Source organism: Staurois parvus, unplaced genomic scaffold, assembly GCF_062004578.1.
Source record: "Staurois parvus isolate SC_StPar_1 unplaced genomic scaffold, SC_StPar_1.0 ptg003862l, whole genome shotgun sequence".
In the NCBI taxonomy this organism is placed as follows: domain Eukaryota; kingdom Metazoa; phylum Chordata; class Amphibia; order Anura; family Ranidae; genus Staurois; species Staurois parvus.
Window position 1 is genome coordinate 23,098 of NW_028321657.1, and position 16,813 is coordinate 39,910.

Consider the following 16,813-nt stretch of genomic DNA (forward strand, 5'->3'; position numbering starts at 1 on the left):
GGCCTCATACACATAGGATTTGGGATCACCGAGAAAGCTTGGAGCTTGGACTATGTGTGACGAGACCCCATACACATAGGATTTGGGATCACCCAGAAACCTTGGACTATGTGTGACGAGGCCCCATACACATAGTATTTGGGATCACATAAAAACGTTGGAGCGTGGACTATGTGTGAGGAGGCCCCATACACATAGGATTTGGGATCACATAGAAACGTTGAAGCTTGGACTATGTGTGACGAGGCCCCATACACATAGGATTTGGGATCACATAAAAACGTTCGAGCGTGGACTATGTGTGAGGAGGCCCCATACACATAGGATTTGGGATCACATAGAAACGTTGAAGCTTGGACTATGTGTGACGAGGCCTCATACACATATGATTTGGGATCACCTACAAACCTTGGAGCTTGGACTATGTGTGACGAGGCCACATACACATAGGATTTGGGATCACCCAGAAACCTTGGAGCTTGGACTATGTGTGACGAGGCCTCATACACATAGGATTCGGGATCACCTAGAAACCTTGGAGCTTGGACTATGTGTAACGAGGCCCCATACACATAGGATTTGGGATCACCCAGAAACCTTGGACTATGTGTGACGAGGCCTCATATACATAGGATTTGGGATGACATAGAAACGTTGGAGCTTGGACTATGTGTGAGGAGGCCTCATACACATAGGATTTGGGATCACCCAGAAACCTTGGAGCTTGGACTATGTGTGACGAGGCCCCATACACATAGGATTTGGGATCACCCAGAAACCTTGGACAATGTGTGACGAGGCCCCATACACATAGGATTTGGGATCACCCAGAAACCTTGGAGTAGGCAAACGCTTAAATCCCCGACAGGGACAGGAAGTCAAGGGAAATCTCCCCAACAGGGCCCCGGGTAGCAGAACAATACAACAGACAGAGGTTCTATTCCTTTCCAATCCCATCCAATGCTTCCAACGTTTTTGGCTTGACATAGACGTTCAAGGGGCCATTTGCCTCTATATCTCGAAGACATTTCTTTTGGCGGTAGAGAACAGGGGCACACATGCCAAGCAAAGGGTCCCCGAGGGAGAACTCATTTTGGCCCCCGCCGTCAATTCATGTTTAGGAAGAAATATTTACTGGGTAAGGACAGGTAATTGCAGGCGAAGAATAGCCACTAGGTGCCTTGAAGTCTCTCGCAGTCCATATTATGTAACTGGGGTCCGACAACCGTCGCCCCCTTTCACTTCCAGGTCAAGTGGGGTCAAGAAGATATGGAAGAAGCCACCTCCAAGTTTCAGTCCCTTAGGGCAGGATGCGAAGGATGTGACTATTGCCTGACAACAGGTAGACCAGGAGAACAATTGCTCCACACTACAAGAGAGCAGCACCTGAACCTATGAAGGAGTCCCTGGTTCCATCAGTCCCATGTCTTGGGGCACTAAATCCTAAAGGGGCCCCCCGTCAAATGACATGCCTACCCCTGATACAGAATACTAATTATTTTCATAGTAACCATAAAGAATTTTACAAACTTTCCATCCATACATCCTATTCGAAGGCCTGCGTAAATCCTCTGGGACCCCACTATTCTTCTGGGCCCTACGGCAGTCACGTGCCCCCATCAACTTCAATTATTGCCTAAGAACAAACAAGTATTTTACTGTGTATAGAATAGATCATTGCAGGTGAAGAATAGTCACTAAGTGCCTTGAAGTTTCTCAGAGTCCATAATATGCAACTGGGGTCCAACAGTGGTCACCCCCTTCACTTGAATCCCAAATGGTGTCAAGAAAAAAATGGAGCAAGCCACCTCCAAGTCTTAGTACCCTTTGGGCAGGAAGTGACAACGGTGTCAAGAAGAAATGAAGGAAGCCTCGAAGAGTAGATGGTCACCATTGACTGGCACCGTGGAGAGCAGGTAGGACATGATAACTTCCATAACATGCAACTGGGGTCCAACAGTGGTCACCCCCTTCACTTGAAGCCCAAATGGTGTCAAGAAAAAAAAAATGGAGCAAGCCACCTCCAAGTCTTAGTACCCTTTGGGCAGGAAGTGACAATGGGGTCAAGAAGAAATTATGGAAGCCACGAAGTGAAGATGAACACCATTGACTGGCACCGTGGAGAGCAGGTAGGGCATGATAACTTCAGGACCCATACCTGCCCACCTGGACCTATGAATGGGTCCCATCAGACATCTTGCGGCGACTAAATCTCGAAAGGCCCCTGTTTACGCCATGTCTGCCCCTAATACAAAATACAAAATATTTCCCAAGAAGTCTTAAAGAGTTTTCCAAACTTTCCATCCACTCATAATATTCGTAAATTCCCTGGACCCCCACTGGGCTTCTGGCCCCACATCAGTTACTGTGTACGTGAGAACGGATTTTGCCCCCCCCTCAACATCAATGAATGCCTAAGAACAAACAAGTATTTTACTGTGTATAGAATAGATCATTACAGGTGAAGGTGCCGCGAAGTTTCTGAGTCCATAATATGCAGCTGGGGTCCAATAGTGGTCCCCCCTTCACTTGAATCCCAAATGGTGTCAAGAAAAAAATGGAGCAAGCCACCTCCAAGTCTTAGTACCCTTTGGGCAGGAAGTGACAACGGTGTCAAGAAGAAATGAAGGAAGCCTCGAAGAGTAGATGGTCACCATTGACTGGCACCGTGGAGAGCAGGTAGGACATGATAACTTCCATAACATGCAACTGGCGTCCAACAGTGGTCCCCCCCTTCACTTGAAGCCCAAATGGTGTCAAGAAAAAAAAATGGAGCAAGCCACCTCCAAGTCTTAGTACCCTTTGGGCAGGAAGTGACAACGGTGTCAAGAAGAAATGAAGGAAGTCTCGAAGAGTAGATGGTCACCATTGACTGGCACCGTGGAGAGCAGGTAGGACATGATAACTTCCATAACATGCAACTGGCGTCCAACAGTGGTCCCCCCCTTCACTTGAAGCCCAAATGGTGTCAAGAAAAAAAAATGGAGCAAGCCACCTCCAAGTCTTAGTACCCTTTGGGCAGGAAGTGACAATGGGGTCAAGAAGAAATTATGGAAGCCACGAAGTGAAGATGGTCACCATTGACTGGCTATGTGGAGAGCAGGTAGGGCATGATAACTTCAGGACCCATACCTGCCCACCTGGACCTATGAAGGGGTCCCATCAGACATCTTGCGGCGACTAAATCTCGAAAAGGCCCCTGTTTACGCCATGTCTGCCCCTAATACAAAATATTTCCCAAGAAGTCTTAAAGAGTTTTCCAAACTTTCCATCCACTCATAATATTCGTAAATTCCCTGGGCCCCCACTGGGCTTCTGGCCCCACAGCAGTTACTGTATACGTGAGAACAGATTTTGCCCCCCCCCTCAACATCAATGAATGCCTAAGAACAAACAAGTATTTTACTGTGTATAGAATAGATCATTACAGGTGAAGGTGCCATGACGTTTCTGAGTCCATAATATGCAACTGGGGTCCAACAGGGCCCCCCGTTCACTTGAAGCCCAAATGGTGTCAAGAAAAAAAATGGAGCAAGCCACCTCCAAGTCTTAGTACCCTTTGGGCAGGAAGTGACAATGGCGTCAAGAAGAAATGATGGAAGCCACAAAGTGAAGATGGTCACCATTGACTGGCACCGTGGAAAAACAGGTAGGACATGATAACTTCCATAACATGCAACTGGGGTCCAACAGTGGTCCCCCCCTTCACTTGAAGCCCAAATGGTGTCAAGAAAAAAAATGGAGCAAGCCACCTCCAAGTCTTAGTACCCTTTGGGCAGGAAGTGACAATGGCGTCAAGAAGAAATGATGGAAGCCACGAAGTGAAGATGGTCACCATTGACTGGCTCTGTGGAGAGCAGGTAGGACATGATAACTTCAGGACCCATACCTGCCCACCTGGACCTATGAATGGGTCCCACCAGACATCTTGCGGCGACTAAATCTCGAAAGACCCCTGTCGACGCCATGTCTGCCCCAAAACAGAAAACTGAATATTCCCCAAGCAGTCTTAAAGAGCTTTCCAAACTTTCCATCCACTCATCCTATTCATAAATCCTCTGGGCCCCCATCGTGCTTCTGGCCCCACATCAGTTAAATACGAGAACAAATTTTGCCCCCCCTCTACTTCAATGAATGCCTAAGAACAAACATTTTACTGTGTACAGAATAGATAATTAGGTGCTTTGAAGTCTCTTGCAGTCCATAATATGCAACTGTGGTCTATTGATGGACTTCCCCTTCACTTCCAGCCCAAATGGTGTAAAAAAAATGGAGGAAGCCACCTCCAAGTCTTAGTACCCTTTGGGCAAGAAGTGAAAATGGTGTCAAGAAGAAATGAAGGAAGACACTGAAGTGAAGAAGGTCATCACTGACTGACACCATGTAAACCAGAACAGTTAGGAAATGATAACTTCTGCCCTTCACCTGCCCACCTGGACCTATGAAGGGGTCCAATCAGACATCCCGAGGCCACTAAATCCCAAAAGGCCCCAGTTGACGCCATGTCTGCCCCAACACTAAATATTTTTGAAGCAATCATAAAGAGCTTAGCAAACTTTCCATCCACTCATCCTGTTCATATGTCCTCTGGGACCTGCAGCAACTCCTACCAATGCTTGGCCTTCCACAGTTGTCCATCCCAGGTCTCCCCCTTACCTTGCATTCTCCCACACAGGACCTGACAGAGTATTCCCCAGATTGCAGGTACTTCTCCAACACAAAATCAAACTCCTCGTATTTTTCCTGAGCATGTTGGTCCAGTCTCTGGTAGGCTTGGATGCAGTTGCTGCACACCTCATCGTCGGTGAAGGAGGACGAGGCTGCAGCAGTCCCCACGAAGTCCTCCATCAGGTTCTCCAGACTGCAGTTCAAGCTGTCCGGGTTGGACATCCCCAGCAGCAGGTCCAGGATGGTGTAAGTATCACAAAAGGACAGAGTGAAATTGTTAAAATAAGCCTTCAAAAAGTTCCTCTTTTGGTTGTAGGAAGTGGTGGAAGGGGAGTGGGACCTGGGGGGGGAAGGGCCACCAGAGCCCCGATGTCTTTGCAATTTGGTGCAGGCAGTGTCCAGGTGAGAGGACCTGGCACCAGTGCAATGTGGAGATTGAGCAGCAGATTTGGTCGAATTGCTTAGGAAGTTGTCCCAGCACCCCCTGGCACCCCCGGGGAAGCCTTGCGTGGAGAGCCAGCTGGAGTTGCCCTGGTGGCTGTAGGAGAAGTTGCCCCTCGCCCTGGCCCCCGCGGAGACCAGCCAGAGGTGGTTAGACAGCAGGACGGTGAAGAAGAGCAGAGAGGCAAGGGACAATCGCCATCTCTGAGCCCTCTCGGAGTCGGCACACGGTTTGTCGATGTGTCGGGGTTCCCAGCAGATCTTTAAGACGGCCTCATCTTCCCTTGGATGCATCCAAGCCCCCCTGATCATATTTCAGGGGGGTGGGAGAATTCGGGTGCTGTCAGTCTCTGCCCACCCCCCTCCTCTCTCCTAGGTTGGCGGTGGTGGGTTCCCTGCACCAGCAATGTCACCTGCCTCTAGTGAGGGGGCCTGCAGAGAGGGGCATCATCAGGAAGCCTGGGGGGGGAGGGGGGATGGGTGGACAAGGAGATGGACTGATAAAGGAAGGAGACTAGGGATGGAGGGATGGTGGGTCAATGGAGGCCGGTGGACCAGCAAGAGAAGGATGTTGGAGAGATGGGCCAATGCAGGATGGTGGGCCAGCAAGAGATGGCTGGCTGAGGGACGAATGCTGGAGAGACGGACCAGCAAGAGATGGATGGAGGCTGGAGAGATGGAACAGCAAGAGATGGATGGAGGCTGGAGAGATGAACCAATAAAGGATGATGGTCCAGCAAGAGATGGCTGGTTGAGGGAAGGATGCTGGAGAGATGGACCAGCAAGAGATGGCTGATTGAGGGAAGGATGCTGGAGAGATGGACCAGCAAGAGATGGCTGGTTGAGGGAAGGATGCTGGAGAGATGGACCAGCAAGAGATGGCTAGTTGAGGGATGGAGGAATGCTGGAGAGATGGACCAATAAAGGATGGAAAGGTGGAGGGATCAAGGATGGGGAAATGATAGAGAGATGGACAGATGCTGGAGAGAAGGACCAATAAAGGATGGTGGACCAGCAAGAGATAGCTGGCTGAGGGATGGATGGATGCTGGAGAGTTGGACCAGTATAGGATGGTGGTTTAGCACCAGATGGATGGTTGAGGGATGAAGGGACCTAGAAAGGATGGAGAGATGGAAGGATCAAGGATGGGGAGATGCTGGGGAGATGGATGGAAGCTGCAGAGGAGGACCAATAAAGGATGAAGAGATGGACCAGGGATGATGAAGAGATGGACCAGGGATGATGAAGAGATGGACCAGGGATGATGGAGAGGAGGACCAGGTATGATGAAGAGATGGACCAGGGATGATGGGAGAGGAGGACCAGGGATGATGGGAAAGGAGGACCAGGGATGATGGAGAGGAGGACCGGGGATGGTGGAGAGATGGACGGATAAAGGACGGAGGGATGGGAGCTCCCCTCCCCTACCCGCCCCTGCCCGGGTTACTCAATAGTCGGCCATCGCAGGCAACATTGGGAGAACCAAGAAAATAAAAAAAAAGGACCCCCCTCCCTATAGAAAGAGTCCCCCCCCCGGGGCAAAGTCCATCAAGGAGAAGTCCTCAGGGGGCAAGCCATGCACGTCCCCCCACCCTCCCCCCTATGAAGCTACAGCAGAGCCAGGTGCGGGCATCCCTCTGTGACCATCGCCGGGCACCGGGCTGCGCAGTGTGGAAGGGGCCCTCCTATTGTTTTCTCTTCCTCTTCTGGTGGGCATTGTTCTTCTGCTCCAGGGCCATCCTGAGGCTCACCATTCCCATGCCTCCTCTTCCTCCCCGGGTGCTCCTGAGCCGAGCTCTTTCCTCCCCCCCTCCTCTTTTTTTTTTTCCTCCCAATATTTAATCTGTCGCCATCTTCAGCCGAGGAGAGAACACCTTGAGAAATTGATCGGAGGGGGGGCGCCGGCACGAGCAAAACGCGCGGCCCCGGGAGCCACGGGAGCGCGCTCAGCCTTCCCCCCACCCCCCTACCCCCCCTTCCCTTTCTTGCCTTATGCAACTGTTTCTCCCTTTATATGATTATTAAAAGGAGTCCCCTCCCCCCCCCTCCCCCCCCTCCGCCTTTCATTCACTATGTAGCTGGATCCTTTCATTCATCTCCTCCATTCAGCTGGCTCAGCTCCTCTCCCCAAACTCCCCATTTCATGAGTCAGCTTCTACAATCATCTGCTGCAAGACCGGCCATCCACCTCTACAGGACCCTATGGGGGGAGGAAACCTTCCTGAGACCCCCCAGCAGCATCCCAGGGATCCACAGCTGCAAGGTTTGCATCAATCTCAGCAGAAATGCATTAAAAACCAGGATGTACATGTGTAGTATGTGTCTGCTGGGGGACATCCACCTCCATAGGACCCTGAGGGGGGAGGAAACCTTCCTGAGACCCCCCAGCAGCATCCCAGGGATCCACAGCTGCAAGGGTTACATCAATCTCAGCATGCGTCTGCTGGGGGACAGATACAGTCTCCTTCAGCTGATGAGACACAAGATCTGCCATACATCTCTATAGGACCCTATAGGGAGAGAAACCTTCCTGAGACCCCCCAGCAGAATCTCAGGGATCCGCAGTTTGGATCAATCTCAGCATAATGCATTAAAAACCAGGCTGTACATGTGTAGCATGCGTCTGCTGGGGGACAGCTACAGGCTCCTTCAGCTGATCAGACTTCTCATCTATTGCAAGATCTGCCATCCACCTCCATAGGACCCTATGGGGGGGAGGAAACCTTCCTGAGACCCCCCAGCAGCATCCCAGGGATCCACAGCTGCAAGGTTTGCATCAATCTCAGCATAAATGAATAGCTGTACATGTGCAGCATGCTTCTGCTGGGGGACATACACCTCCATAAGACTCAATAGGGGAGGAAACCTTCCTGAGACCCCCCAGCAGCATCCCAGGGATCCACAGCTGCAAGGTTTGCATCAATCTCAGCATAATGCATTAAAAACCAGTATGTGTCTGCTGGGGGACAGATACAGGCTCCTTCAATGCAATGAGGTATCTATGTGCATTTCTAACAAACCTTCCACACATTCATCATAGGACCCTATAGGGGGAGAAACCTTTCCGAGACCCCCCAGCAGCATCCCAGGATCCATAGCTGCAGGGGTTACATCAATCTCAGCAGAAATGCATTAGAAACCAGGCTGTACATATGTAGTATGTGTCTGCTGGGGGACAGCTACAGGCTCCTTCAGCTGATGAGACTCCTCATCTATTGCAAGATCTGCCATACACCTCCATAGGACCCTATAGGGAGAGAAACCTTCCTGAGACCCCCCCAGCAGCATCCCAGGGATCCAAAGCTGTCAGGTTTGCATCAATCTCAGCATAACGCATTCAAAACCAGGCTGTACATGTGTAGCATGTGTCTACTGGGGGCTCCTTCACCTGATGAGACTTCTTGTCTGTTGCCAGATCTGCCATACACCTCCATAGAACCCTATGGGGGGGAGAACATTTTCTTAGACCCCCAGAAGCATCCCAGGGATCCACAGCTGCAAGGCATGCATCAATCTCAGCATAACGCCTTAAAAACCAGGCTGTACATGTGTAGCATGTGTCTGCTGGGGGACAGCTACAGGCTCCTTCAGCTGATGAGACGCAAGATCTGCCATACACCTCCATAGGACCCTATAGGGAGAGAAACCTTCCTGAGACCCCCCAGCAGCATCCCAGGGATCCACAGTTTGCATGAATCTCAGCAGAAATGCATTAAAAACCAGGCTGTACATGTGTAGCATGTGTCTGCTGGGGGACAGCTTCAGGCTCCTTCAGCTGATGAGACGCAAGATCTGCCATACACCTCCATAGGACACTATAGGAGAGAAACCTTCCTGAGACCCCCCAGCAGCATCCCAGGGATCCGCAGCTGCAAGGTTTGCATCAATCTCAGCAGAAATGCATTAAAAACCAGGCTGTACATGTGTAGCATGTGTCTGCTGGGGGACATCCACCTCCATAGGACCCTATAGGGGAAGAAACCTTCCTGAGACCCCCCAGCAGCATCCCAGGGATCCACAGCTGCAAGGTTTGCATCAATCTCAGCATAATGAATTAAAAACCAGGCTGTACATGTGTAGCATGTGTCTGCTGGGGGACAGATACAGGCTCCTTCAGCTGATCAGACTTCTCATCTATTGCAAGATCTGCCATACACCTCCATAGGACCCTATAGGGAGAGAAAACTTCCTGAGACCCCCCAGCAGCATCCCAGGGATCCACAGCTGCAAGGGTTACATCAATCTCAGCAGAAATGCATTTAATACCAGGCTGTACATGTGTCTGCTGGGGGACAGATACAGGCTCCTTCAGCTGGTGAGACGCAAGATCTGCCATCCACCTCCATAGGACCCTGAGGGGGGAGGAAACCTTCCTGAGACCCCCCAGCAGCATCCCAGGATCCACAGCTGCAAGGTTTACATCAATCTCAGCATAACACATTAACAACCAGTCTGTACATGTGTAGTATGTGTCTGCTGGGGGGCATTCACCTACATAAGACCCTATAGGGGTCTTATAGAGACCCCCGAGCAGCATCCCAGGGATCCACAGCTGCAAGGGTTACATCAATCTCAGCAGAAAATGCATTCAAAAACCAGTCTGTACATGTGTAGTATGTGTCTGCTGGGGGACAGATACAGTCTCCTTCAGCTGATGAGACACAAGATCTGCCATACATCTCTATAGGACCCTATAGGGAGAGAAACCTTCCTGAGACCCCCCAGCAGAATCTCAGGGATCCGCAGTTTGGATCAATCTCAGCATAATGCATTAAAAACCAGGCTGTACATGTGTAGCATGCGTCTGCTGGGGGACAGCTTCAGGCTCCTTCAGCTGATCAGACTTCTCATCTATTGCAAGATCTGCCATCCACCTCCATAGGACCCTATGGGGGGAGGAAACCTTCCTGAGACCCCCCAGCAGCATCCCAGGGATCCACAGCTGCAAGTTTTGCATCAATCTCAGCATAATGAAATAAAACCAGGCTGTACATGTGTAGCATGTGTCTGCTGGGGGACATCCACCTCCATAGGACCCTATAGGGGGTGCAATCTTCCTGAAACCCCCCAGCAGCATCCCAGGGATCCACAGCTGCAAGGGTTACATCAATCTCAGGATAACGCATTAAAAACCAGGCTGTACATGTGTAGTATGTGTCTGCTGGGGGGCATTCACCTACATAAGACCCTATAGGGGTCTTATGGAGACCCCCCAGCAGCATCCCAGGATCCACAGCTGCAAGGGTTACATCAATCTCAGCAGAAATGCATTAAAAACCAGGCTGTACATGTGTAGCATGTGTCTGCTGGGGGACAGATACAGGCTCCTTCAGCTGATGAGACTTCTCCTCTATTACAAGATCTGCCATACACCTCCATAGGACCCTATGGGGGGGGAGAAACCTTCCTGAGACCCCCCAGCAGCATCCCAGGGATCCACAGCTGCAAGGTTTGCATCAATCTCAGCAGAAATGCATTAAAAACCAGGCTGTACATGTGTCTGCTGGGGGACAGCTACAGGCTCCATCAGCTGATGAGACACAAGATCTGCCATACACCTCCATAGGACCCTATGGGGGGAAGGAAACCTTCCTGAGACCCCCCAGCAGAAGCGCAGGGATCCGCAGTTTGCATCAATCTCAGCATAATGCATTAAAAACCAGGCTGTACATGTGCAGCATGTGGCAGCTACAGTCTCCTCCAATGTAACGAGGGCTGTGTGAGGACTCTTAGGCACAAGCCCCCCGCACATTCCTCGTTTCGTGACCCCAGATCTCAGGAGGTAGGATACAAGTGTAGGAAGGGCTGACCTCTTTCCTGGTGTTGTCTGTGAATTAGTCGCTAACTACAGAGAAAGCCAAGAAGAAGAATGGAAAGTATTGCAGCTTCCCCGGCCTGAGATGTGGCGGCTGCGTTCCTTTTCCTTTTTCTTCCTTTTTTCCTTTTATTGATCCTGCCAATGACCCAATTCCTGCCCTCGGGTGACCACCAGGGCCGGGACAAGGGGTGAGCAGAGGGGGCGGCTACCCTGGGCACTGCGGTATCATGTGAGGTGAGGGAGGAAAAGATTGCAGGAAGGAGATCTGTGCTGGGAGGGGGAGTTTGGTGGGGGGGGGGGGGGGGGCGGCGTGGGGTAAGATTTGTTCTAGGAGGGGAGATTTAAGGGGGGGAGCTAGTAGTGGTAATTTGGGGGGCTTGTGTTGGGGATGGGGGAAGGGGATTTGTGCTGGCAGGGATAATTGGGTGGTATTTGTGCTAGGATTGGGGATTGGGGGGATTTGTGCAGGGAGGGGGGGTTTGTGCTGGGAGGAGAGTTTGGAGTGGGGGGAGAGGATTTGTGCAGGGAGGGGGGATTTGTGCTGGGAGGGGGGATTTGTGCTGGGAGGGATAATTGGGCGGTATTTGTGCTAGGATTGGGGATTGGGGGGATTTGTGCAGGGAGGGGGGGGGGGTTTGCTGGGAGGAGGCTTTGGAGTTGGGGGAGAGGATTTGTGCTCTGAGGGTTGATATTTTTTTTTTTTGGTGGGGGGGGGATTTGTGCTGGCAGGGATAACTGGGTGGTATTTGTGGCAGGATGGGGGATCAGAGGGATTTGTGCTGGGAGGGGGGTTGGAGTGGGGGGAGCGGATTTGTGTTCTGAGGGTTGATATTTTTTTTTTTTGGGGGGGGGGGATTTGTGCTGGCAGGGATAATTCGGTGGTATTTGCAGTGGTGGTGGGGGGGGGGGGGGGTGTGCTGGCAGGGATAATTGGGTGGTATTTGTGGTAGGATGGGGGATCAGGGGGATTTGTGCTGGGAGGGGGGGTTGGAGTGGGGGGAGAGTATTTGTGCTCAGAGGGGGGATTTATTTTTTAGGGGGGGGGGGTTTGTGCTGGTGGAATTTGGGGAAAGGAAGAGCATTTCAGCTGAGGGGGGGAGGTTGGAGTGGGGGGAGAGGATTTGTGCTCAGAGGAGTTATTTTTGTGCTGGGAAATTTGGGAGAAAAGAAGAGGATATAATCTGGGAGGGGAATTTCTGGGAGGGGGGGGGGCAGATTTGTACCTGGAGGAGGGTAAATTTTAGGGAGTAAGCATGTAGTGCTCAATTTTACCTTTTTTTTTTTGGGGGGGGGGGAGGATTTTTGCTTGCAGGGATAATTGGGTGGTATTTTTGCTATGATGGGGGGTTGGGGGGGATTTGTGCTGGGAGGGCCGGTCAAGGTGGGGGAGAGGATTTGTGCTCAGAGGGGAGATTTCTGCTGGGGGAATTTGAGGGAATTTAGAGAAAGGAAGATGAATTGAGCTGGGAGGGGGATTTCAGCAGGGGGGCGGATATGTACTTGGAGGAGGGTGAATTTTAGGGTGTAATCATGCAGATTAGTGCTCGATTTTTTTTGTGGGGGGGGGGGGGGTTGCTGACACATAATACTCATACATCTTCGGGGGGCAGGGGGCGTAGTTTGGTTTCTTCGCCCCGGACTCTAGATGACCTTGTCCCAGTGCTGGTGACAACCATACTGAGCGGCGTTGTCACCCTATTACAGGGAGAGTGTTAGGACTACATAACACCTCCCTCGCTATTCCAGAACAGTGGGAGGAGCTTTGTTTTCCAAGGAGGAAGCAGCAAACAATGCTAACTGATAACAGGGGTCAGGAAGATATCAGCTCACTGGAGAGGCGGTCCAAAGGTGTCCCCTGTGCTCCTTCCTCCAGAGTGGAGGGGGGGGGCGCTCTAATACAGGAGGGGGTGTTAATGGCCTGATCACCATGTGAAAACAGAGGCTGTCCAAAGGTGCCCCCTGTGCTCCTTCCTCCAGACTGGGGGGCTCCCTAATACAGGAGGTGTTTTACTGGCCGGATCACCAGGTGAAAACAGAGGCTGTCCAAAGGTGTCCCCTGTGCTCCTTCCTCCAGAGTGGGGGCGCTCTAATACAGGAGGGGGTGTTACTGGCCGGATCAACAGTTGAAAACAGAGGCTGTTCAAAGGTGCCCCCCTGTGCTCCTTCCTCCAGAGTGGGGGGCGCTCTAATACAGGAGGGGGTGTTAATGGCCTGATCACCATGTGAAAACAGAGGCTGTCCAAAGGTGCCCCCCTGTGCTCCTTCCTCCAGAGTGGAGGGGGGGGGCTTTAATACAGGAGGGGTGTTACTGGCCGGATCACCAGGTGAAAACATAGGGCTACAAAAGGAAAACTAGTGCAGCTGCCATATCCGTTTCCTCCGATGATCTGCAGACGATACGTTGTCACCGATCTGTTGTGATCCACGGACAGCACGAGGAAAGACCGAATCTGGCCATTCTAGAGCTCTAAAAGCTGCAAAAAAAAGTCACTTGCTCGGCGGCCGACGCGGGCCACGGACTGGAATCTGCGCTGTTGACAGGCCATGTAGATTGTGCGTGGAGCAGAATTCTGATAATCAGCCCGATCTGCCTTGCCGAGGACTGACCGAAGCCCGGCTGTGTCAGTTAATCGACTTGATACGTCTTACGTCGGTCAATTGGACTGATTTAGCTGATATGGAGCAACATGGCTCTCCTCAGATGTCCTAGAGGGATGGGGTGGTGGGAGCCATGTATCATGACCTGTAAATCTACGTGAACCCATGCTTGGAGAGTAGGACCAGGAAAGGATGGACAGACAAGGAAGGTGACTAGGTATGGAAAAATGATGGAGAGATGGGCAATCAAGGATGAAGAGATGGTGGAGATACCAGCAGATGCTAGAGAGTAGTAGGACCAGGAAAGGATGGACAGACAAGGAAGGTGACTAGGTATGGAAGAATGATGGAGAGATGGGCAATCAAGGATGAAGAGATGGTGGAGATACCAGCAGATGCTAGAGAGTAGTAGGACCAGGAAAGGATGGACAAACAAGGAAGGATACTAGGTATGGAAAAATGATGGAGAGATGGGCAATCAAGGATGAAGAGATGGTGGAGATACGAGCAGATGCTAGAGAGTAGTAGGACCAGGAAAGGATGGACAGACAAGGAAGGTGACTAGGTATGGAAGAATGATGGAGAGATGGGCAATCAAGGATGAAGAGATGGTGGAGATACCAGCAGATGCTAGAGAGTAGTAGGACCAGGAAAGGATGGACAGACAAGGAAGGAGACTAGGTATGGAAGAATGATGGAGAGATGGGCAATCAAGGATGAAGAGATGGTGGAGATACCAGCAGATGCTAGAGAGTAGTAGGACCAGGAAAGGATGGCCAGACAAGGAAGGAGACTAGGTATGGAAGAATGATGAAGAGATGGGCAATCAAGGATGAAGAGATGGTGGAGATACGAGCAGATGCTAGAGAGTAGTAGGACCAGGAAAGGATGGACAGACAAGTAAGGAGACTAGGTATGGAAGAATGATGGAGAGATGGGCAATCAAGGATGAAGAGATGGTGGAGATACCAGCAGATGCTAGAGAGTAGTAGGACCAGGAAAGGATGGACAGACAAGGAAGGAGACTAGGTATGGAAGAATGATGGAGAGATGGGCAATCAAGGATGAAGAGATGGTGGAGATACCAGCAGATGCTAGAGAGTAGTAGGACCAGGAAAGGATGGACAGACAAGGAAGGATACTAGGTATGGAAGTATGATGGAGAGATGGACAATCAAGGATGAAGAGATGGTGGAGATACGAGCAGATGCTAGAGAGTAGTAGAACCAGGAAAGGATGGACCAAGGTATGATGGAAAGATGATTGGACAACGGGTGGGAAGATGGACAGATAAAGGAGGAATCAGGTTAGGGTTCCTCTTCCCTAGATATAATACTTTTTAGACGGGGTTTCCTGAAAACTGAACATTATTTCCAGGGTTTCTCTGGGTTGTAAAGGTTGACAAGGATGGTAAAATAATGAGCATGTGAAAATCTGGGGAGGGGAAGATGGAGAAAGAGATGGACAGATAAGGGAATGAGACTAGGGTGGGAGGGATGTTGGGCCAATGGAAGATGAAGACAGATGAAGAATGGTGGACCAGCTAGGGATGATGGACAGATAATGTAAGAAGGTTGGAAGGCTGATGAAGTGATGGGTAATAAAGGATGAAGAGATTGATGGTTCAAGGATGAAGAGATAGTGGAGATACGGTTGGATGCTAGAGAGTAGGACCAAATGATGGAAAGCTGGATGGAGGTACGATGTTTCGAAGGATGGCTGCATCGTAAAATCAGATGAGTTGTGGACAGATCAAGGATGAAGAGATAGTGGAGATATGGATGGATGCTAGAGAGTAGGACCAATTGATGGACAGATCAACGGAGGTACGATGTTTCAAAGGATAGTTGCACAGTAAAATCAGATGAGTTTTGGATGGATCAAGGATGAAGAGATAGTGAAGATATGGATGGATGCTAGAGAGTAGGACCAAATGATGGAGAGATAGACAGCTGGATGGAGGTACGATGTTTCGAATGATGGTTGAATCGTAAAAACCAGATGAGTTTTGGACGGATCAAGAATGAAGAGATAGTGGAGATACGGATGGATGCTAGAGAGTAGGACCAAATGATGGAGAGATGGAGAGCTGGACGGCGGTACAATGTTTTTAAGGATGGTTGCAATCATAAAATCAGATGAGTTGTGGACAGATCAAGGATGAAGAGATAGTGGAGATATGGATGGATGCTAGAGAGTAGGACCAATTGATGGAGAGATCGACGGAGGTACAATGTTTCAAAGGATAGTTGCACAGTAAAATCAGATGAGTTTACGATGGATCAAGGATGAAGAGATAGTGGAGATATGGATGGATGCTAGAGAGTAGGACCAAATGATGGAGAGATGGAAAGCTGGACGGAGGTACGATGTTTCAAAGGATAGTTGCACAGTAAAATCAGATGAGTTTTGGACGGGTCAAGGATGAAGAGATAGTGGAGATATGGATGGATGCTAGAGAGTAGGACCAAATGATGGAGAGATGGAAAGCTGGACGGAGGTACGATGTTTCAAAGGATGGTTGAATCGTAAAACCAGATGAGTTTTGGACGGATCAAGGATGAAGAGATAGTGGACATATGGATGGATGCTAGAGAGTATTAGGACCAGGAAAGGATGGACTGAAGATGGAGAAGTGGACCAAAGTATGATGGAAAGATGGTTGGTTATGATGGATGGACAGATAAAGAAGGGGTGGGGTTAGGGACTTTCCTGAGAACTGAGCATTATTTCTGTAGTTCCTCAGGGGGGGACAAGGTTGACCACGTCTGGTGAAGACGGACAAGTCTACGAAGTCTAGTATGGTGAGGCCAGAGGAGGTTCTCATCCAATCTACATTGCAGAGATGGAGCTGTCCAGGAGGAAGGTGCTGAATTGCGTTCCTCTTCTCCAGCCTCGGGCCTTCCCAGTCACGGACTTGCACCAGCCAGCAGATCGCATAGGTACACGGAGAGCAGGAAATCCCTGGAGATCGATCATTAAAGAGCGTTTCTTCGAACTGACAGACCTGGAAACAGACGAGCTTGGCTTGATTAGGCCGGGAACGTGAGACGAGAGGTGCAATTAACGAGAGTTTCCAGCTCCGAAGCCTGGAGCTCCCTGATTAGCTTCGCATCCCAGTAATGGATGGTTTCTAAGTTGGGCCAGCACCAGAACCTCAATCTTCTGGCCTCATCGGGGCCTGTAGTGCCCAGAGACAAAAACCAGCCAGTAGGGCAGGTTCCCGGATCCCGGTCATAGTCAACCACAGAGATGACCCCCATGAAGGCATAGTGCTGTTTCTGGGCC

At 50.5% G+C, this 16,813-nt stretch overlaps 1 pseudogene; it reads right to left on the reverse strand.

Annotated features, from left to right (window-relative positions):
• Positions 1–4,656: 4,656 nt before the first annotated feature.
• On the reverse strand, positions 4,657–6,582 carry LOC149427334 (NALCN channel auxiliary factor 2 pseudogene; annotated as a pseudogene).
• Between the last annotated feature and the right edge of the window lie 10,231 nt (positions 6,583–16,813).